The sequence below is a fragment of the Trichosurus vulpecula genome, chromosome 2 (assembly GCF_011100635.1).
Source record: "Trichosurus vulpecula isolate mTriVul1 chromosome 2, mTriVul1.pri, whole genome shotgun sequence".
Taxonomy (NCBI): domain Eukaryota; kingdom Metazoa; phylum Chordata; class Mammalia; order Diprotodontia; family Phalangeridae; genus Trichosurus; species Trichosurus vulpecula.
In genome coordinates, this window is record NC_050574.1 from 12,136,685 (window position 1) to 12,144,106 (window position 7,422).

Sequence of the window (7,422 nt, forward strand, 5' to 3'; positions counted from 1 at the left end):
AATGTAAATGGAGTTACTAAATGGGAAAAACCTTTGCAGAAAGTCTCCTTAATAAAGGCTCTAAGTCCATAGTATATAAAAAACAGACACAGATTATACTCAGGTATGTAAAGAATGGACATTATAGAATAATGCCAAGTTTGATAACACTGATAAGAAAATGAGAATCAAATGTTGGGGACTTATTTTTATTGATTAGATACTTGGTACAAAAATTTTGTATTTTTTTTCCTTTTCACCTAAGTGAGGTCAGGTTTGAGGGACAGAAAATATTTGTTAATTTTAAAATAAAATTTAAAGAAGAAAGAAGTTCTAAATCACAAACAGATAAATGCAATGAAATCAACCTTCAAGTTCAACCTCACACCCGTGCAATTGGCAAAGATGATAAGAAAACCTGTGTTGGAAGGGCTGAGAAAATGGGCAGATGAGTTAATTCACTGCTGACGAAGCTAAAAAAAAAAGTCACTAAATTGTACGTACCCTTTGAGTCAATGATACTGCTAGATGGCATTTTCTCTTAAAGAGGAGGACTCAAGTGTACAAAAGTTTAACAGTTCCCTTTGTTGTAGCAAAGAACTGGAAGCTAAGGTATGATGCCCTACAACAGGGCAATGACTGAATAAATTTTGGTGTATGAATGGAACAGAACACAAATATGCCGTGAAACATAGGCAATGTCAGTGAAACCTGGAAAGAATTATATGAACTAATGCAATGTGCAGCGAGTAGAATCAAGGGACTAATTGATAACAACAGCTTTATAAAGGCCAATCAGTTTGAAAGATGTCACATCTTAGATGATGGTAATAACCAACCACTATTGCAGAGGATTTATCAAGATCTGCACTATGTGCTTCCTGAATGAGAGCTGATCAACATAAGATGTAGATTAAAGTATATTTTGGCACTTAGGAATTTATTATGGTTGACTGCTTTCCTGTTTTGTTTTGTTTTGTTTTTTTTTTTCGATTTTGGCTAGGAGAGGATGACGGTGATGGAGATGATTACCCTTCCCCCACTTAAAAGGAAAGGAAATTTATGGATTTTTAAAATTGTTGTTCATCCTTCACTTTTGAAGAAGACCGATAATATCACAGGGTGATTAATTGTATGTGAATTAGATTTAAGTGAGTCAGACTTGCACAAAGTCAGCCCTGCTCTTTCAGAATCTGATCAAAGTCCAGTGGCAAGACAAAAGTCAGGACTAGTGGCAGCCATCTGGGAGAGGGTGGCTGATCTTAGAATCTTCTATGTCTAATCAAGCTCTAATCACTCTAATTTAGCCTCTTAACTGACCTTTGGAACAAATTGTTCTCATCCACTCGGTCTGTGCTGGGGAGTCTTCATGTGTTTGGGGTAGACATTCCCCTAACTTGCCAGTGGGTTTGAGGCCAGTCAGTTCCCCTCAACCTACTTTAGCCTGTCTGCCAAAACTGGATTTACCACTGTCTGGCCACTGCTAATAGCTTCTTGGACACCAAAGGTGGATGAGCAGCCCTGAAGAGAGTTCGGCAGCCTCCCCATCAGACATACAGTAGATTAGTAGGAAGTCCAGAAGGAATGAGGATAGTTTTGAAAGTGTCAGATTGAATTTTTTAATTACTCAAGAAAATCCAGCTCTCTATTTTAGAACTTGTTTCATGTGTAATCCTCTTTTTTTTTTTTAGAGTATATATAAAGTGCTTCTTTTATTTCCTGTTTGTGAATTTCAAAATTAAAAACAATCAAATATTAATGGTTCCCTTTTTGTCATTTTCACCAACCTTAAGGGCATAATAGGAAATTACAAAATGATTTTAATATGACTTTTGCTTACTATTGGTGCTTGGGAATGTATTTTCATTGTCATTCATAGTTGTCAGTACTTTTGAAAACCTCGTATCCTCTCAGCACTGATCAGCAATAACTCAGTATACATTGGTGTCCGTTATATATTTTTGGATAAAAATGAATTTTGTTGGTCATTTTGACATAATATTTGATATTCTCCACTCTACAATTTCTCTGTGACTTTCCTGAATCTTCTGCTCCCCCATCTGCATTTCCATGCCATCTGACTCTGTACCACCTCTATCCTTTGTGCCTTATTAAAGTGTAATTGAAGCATTATTCCCCAGTGTCAGTGTGATCTTTCCTGGAAGTACCCAAAGAACCAGGAATTCCCACTCCCATTTCATAATTCCATAAATTAATTAGCAGTTCATTACAGTATTGCTATTACTGCATACAGTGTTCTGGTTCTGCCCACTTCACTTTACATCAATTCATATGTTGTCTCTGGGTTTTCTGAAACCATACTCTTTCTTACAGCACAATAGCATTCCACAATCATGACATAACTTGTTCAGCAATTCCCTAATTGTTGGACATTTCCTCAATTTCTGTTTTTTTCCTTGCAACCACAGAAAGAGCCACTATAAATATTTTTGTGCATATAGGTCCATTTCATTTTTCTTTGATATCTTTGGGATACTGACCTAGTAGCAGTAGTGTGTGTTCAGAGGGTATGTACAGTTTTCTTGCCCTTTGGGCATTGTTACAAATTGTCTTTCAGAATAGTTGAACCATTTCACAATTCCACCAACCCTAATTCTGACTACTAAATAGAGAAAATTAAAACATAAAAGACTGTTAAGATAGTGTTACAACCAGTCATCTGGGACTAAGATGGATGGAAAACACGGTAAGTTTAGGAGTGGGAATCGTGCCATTTCAATAATAGGTTGCTAATGTTGATCTCATTCACTCACCTGTGTCTTTCTGGTGATACAGGAGGTGCAAAGAAGAAAGGTTATTAGAGGATATGATGGAGATAATTATCAAAAATAAATGTTAATGGGATGATTTCACCTATTAAAAAAGGAGGGTAGCAGAATGCATTAGAAAGCAGAACCTGACAGCCTGTTTTGTGTAAGAAACATCCTTAAAATAAAGATTCACATAACATTAAAATGAAGGGATGTCACATAGTATTACAATTTGGAACTCTACTCTCAAAGGCATTCAACCATATATCCTAGTGATAAACTACTAGTAGGACTATAAACTAAAGAGACCAATGAGGAAAAAGACCCATACATGCAACACAAAAGTATGGCTGTTGTTTTTTGTTGCTGAAAAGAACTAGAGACAAAGATGGTGCCCATATTAGGAAAATGAACAAATGATGGTCTAAAAAGTATGATGGAATATTATTGTGCTAGAAGAAATGATGAAAGGTACAGCTTCAGAGAAACCTGGGAAGAGTAGTCTGAACTGAAGTAGAGAGAAATGAGCCAAACCAGGAGAATAGTTAATATTGTAATAACACTGATCAGTGCAATGAACAACCATGGCTCCAAATCGGTGGTTTCCGAAATTTTTCGTCTTTAGAACTTTTTTCAACAACAAGAAGAAGGGTGTTGTGAAGACCCCTGGTCATTTGATCGGCTGTTTTTAATTAATATTAAATATTCTTAATATATGCATTAAGTGTTTATCATGACCTGAATAACTTTTTTTTTCCTTAAGACTCCAAATCTATACTTTCATTAAACTGTATAACTATAAAATACAAAATTTAATTCTACCTTTAATTATGAAAAATAAGATCATAACTGTAAAATAACTGAAAATTTAAAGTAGAGCTGTTTGTAAGAATTCTTAAAATCCAATAATAATTCATATTTACTATTACTTGCAAGATTTCCATTCCACTTTTTTATTTCACAGATTTTGTTGACTGAATAACAAGATTTTAGTCAATTAAGTTACAATTTGGAATATGTGGAACATAATTTAAAATATGAAATTCATTTCAAAGTTGGACATTTTTCTTTGAACAAAAGTTTACAGTATTTGTTTCAACAGCCAACAAACTAAGTCTTCAATTTGGCTCTGCATCAAGTTGATTTAATAATAACGACAAAACAATGACAGTAATAACAAGCATTTACATAATGCCTGCTATGTGTCAAGTGGTAGGCTAAGTGCTTTAGAGAAGCTTTCTCATTTGTTCCTCACCACAATGCTGTGAGGCAGGTGTTGTGATTATCCACATTTTGCAATTGAGGAAACAGGTAAGTAGAGGTTAAGTGACTTGCCCAGGATCATGATGCTAGTTAGTGTCTGGAGTATTATTTAAACTCAGGTCTTAACTGCATGTCCAGTGCTTTATTTACCATGCCATCAGCTGTATTTTGATTTATAAAGAATACAGTAAAAATACAAATTAATGAAGGGAATAATAGTGAGAGAATTTTACAAGCTCTCTTGATGAGAGATAGAAATTCATTTTTTTTCTTAACCCACAAACCAACAAAATTAATTTCTAGCTACCATATAAAAGACTTGTTTTTCTATTGGCTAATGATGTAGTGCATTAAATTCAATTGCATATGTCGCCTTCATTTTTTCAAAACTTTCTAAAACAACCAATGTGAGGGAAAAAAATCTTTTCAAACAAAACTTTCTTTTTTCTACCACTGGCACACAGACTAGACTCCCACAGAAACTCTACTGAATGATTCACCCAGTTAGTAAACCAATTCCTTTGAACATCCAGATAGAATAGTAACATTAGAATATAAGTTAAAAGCAGGAAATGGCTTTAACATTGCAAATGAGAGGCCATATAAGGTCGGTTCTCATAGAACGTTAGAGGTAGTCCGTGATGTTAAAAAAAAATGGCTTGTAATTAAAATGCCTAAGGCTTATGGTTTTTAAAGAGCCTACTATCTGTGCTGCCAGAATGCAAACATTTGTAACATCTTGATCTGGTAGTTACAATGCTCGTGAGAGGCAGTTAGAAGGCAATCCTAGAATGCCAGGACTACTCTCATGTAATGTACAGAAAACTAATGAGGATATGTGTATATCCGACAATTGATTCAACCCTTCTCAGTTGGGGTTGCAGAGATAAAGATAAGCAAAGAAAGGAAATGTTTTCTCTGGTTTATAGAAATCTATGCCATAATAAGCTAAAGAACTCACACCAGGCAAGTACTCATATGGAGGTCAGAAGAGACACAAGGACACCCTCAAGTTCTTTCTGAAGAACTTGGAAGTGATTGTGAGACATGGGAGACACTGGCACAGGACTGCCCAACATGGTGTGCCCAAAGAAGATGCTATGCTCTTTGAGCAAAGCAGAATTGCACTAGCTCAAAAGAAATGTGAGATGCGCAAGTTTAGACACATCGCCATCCCATATGTGGACAATTTGTGTCCCACTTGTGGGAGAGCCTTCTGAGCTTAATCTGATCAGTCATAGTAGGACACACTGTACCTTTGACCCCAACATAGTGATGTCATTTTGGTCCTTTTCAAGAACAGAGGACAACAATCAACCAACAGATGCAGAATACATTTTTAAATGATTGTTTATATGATTATTTATTTCAGGCCTGTCCAAAATGCGGCCTGCAGTGCAATTTATGCAGCCTGCCTATGAGCATAGAAATTTACGTAAATACTTTAGTAAAGGAAGCTGAGCTACTGCAGAGCTCTCACTAAAATGGCAAATCAAAATATATTGTCTGTTGCTTCAATAAAAACCTAAGGTTGGACAGCCCTGACTTATATGATTATTTATGATTTATATTTCTTCCTCTAAAAAGTGCCTGTTCATACTTTTTGACCTTATTCTGTAGAATCCATTTTTAGCTTTAAATATTTTAACATTCATTTTTTAAAAATTCTGATTTCCAAATTATCTACCTCCCTTCCCTACCAGCCCTTATTGAGAAGGCAAACAATTTGATACAGGTTATACATGTGCAGTCATGTAGAACATATTTCCATGTTAGGTATGTTGTGAAGGATAACACAGACCAAAAAAAAAAAGTAAAGAAAAATAGAGAAAGTTTTTTAAAAGTATGCCATGATCTGCATTCAGACTCCATCAGTTCTTCTTCTGGAGGTGGATACCATTTTTTTATCATGAGTTCTTCAGAATTGTCTTAGATCATTGTATTGCTGAGAATCGTTGATCATCATACAATATTGCTGTTATTGTATACAGTGTACTCTTGGTTCTGTTCACTTCACTTTGAACCAGTTCATGTAAGTCTTCCCAGGTTTTTCTGAAATCAGCCTGCTTGTCACTTCACATACCACAATAGTATTACATCATAAACATATACCAAAACTTGTTCAGCCATGCCCCAAGTGATGGGCGTCCCCTCAATTTCCAGGTCTTCTCTACCACAAAAAGAGCTGCTTATTTTTGTGCATATAAGCCTCTTTCCCTTTTTTAAAGTCTCTTCGAGATACAGATCTAGTAGAGATATTGTTGGGTCAGAGGACATGTAGTTTTATAGCCTTTTAGGCGTAGTTTCAAATTGCTCTCCAGAATAATTGGATCAGTTCTGAGCTCCACCAACAATGCATTAGTGTTTCAATTTTCCCACATTGACTCCAACATTGGTCTTTTTCCTTTACTGTCATGTTAGTCAATCTGATAGGTTTGAGGTGGTATCTCAGTTATTTGTATTTTTCTAATCAATAGCTATTTGGGATATTTATAAGTAGCTTTGATGTCTTCTGAAAAATACCTGTTCATATCCTTTGACCATTTATCAAGTGTGGTATGGATCATGTTTTTATAAATTTGGCTTAGTTCTCTATATATTTGAGAAATGAAGCCTTTATCAGAGAAACTTGCCCCCAAGTTTTCCTCTCAGTTTCTATTTTCCTTCTAATTTTGGCTGCATTGGTTTTATTGATACAAAACCTTTTAAATTTGAGGTAATTAAAATTACCAATTTTACATCCAGTAATGCTCTCTATCTCTAGTTTGGTCATAAATTCTTCCGTTATATCTGACAGATGTGTTCCCCTAATTTTGCCTATAGTATCACCCATTATCTTTTAATCATGTGCCCATTTTGGCCTTGTCTTGTCATATGGTGTGAGATGTTGGTTCAGGTTTTGGCCAAATTGTTTTCCAGTTTTCCTAGTGGTTTTTTGTCAAACAGTGAGATCTTGTCTTCAAAGCTTGGATCTTTGGGTGTATCAAACACTAGATAACTTTACTGCTGTGTATTGTGTATCAAATCTATTCCATTGATTCACCATTATATTTCTTAACCAGCACCAAGTTATTTTGATAATTACCATTTTTATAATTACCATAATAATACAGTTTGATTTCTGGTATGCCTAGCCTACCTTCCTTCATTTTTTTTTCGTTGATTCTTGACCTTTTCTTCCAGATAAGTTTTATTTTTTTCTAGCTCTATAAAACAATTTTTGGTAGCTTGATTGGTATGGTGCTAAATAAATTTAGGTATGTGTCATTTTTATTATGTTGGCTCAGCCTACGCCTGAACAATTAATGTTTTTCTTATCGTTTAGATCTGACATCATGTGAAGTGTTTTGCAGTTGTGTTCATATAGTTCTTGAGTTTGTCTTGGGAGGTAGACTGCCAAGTATTTTAT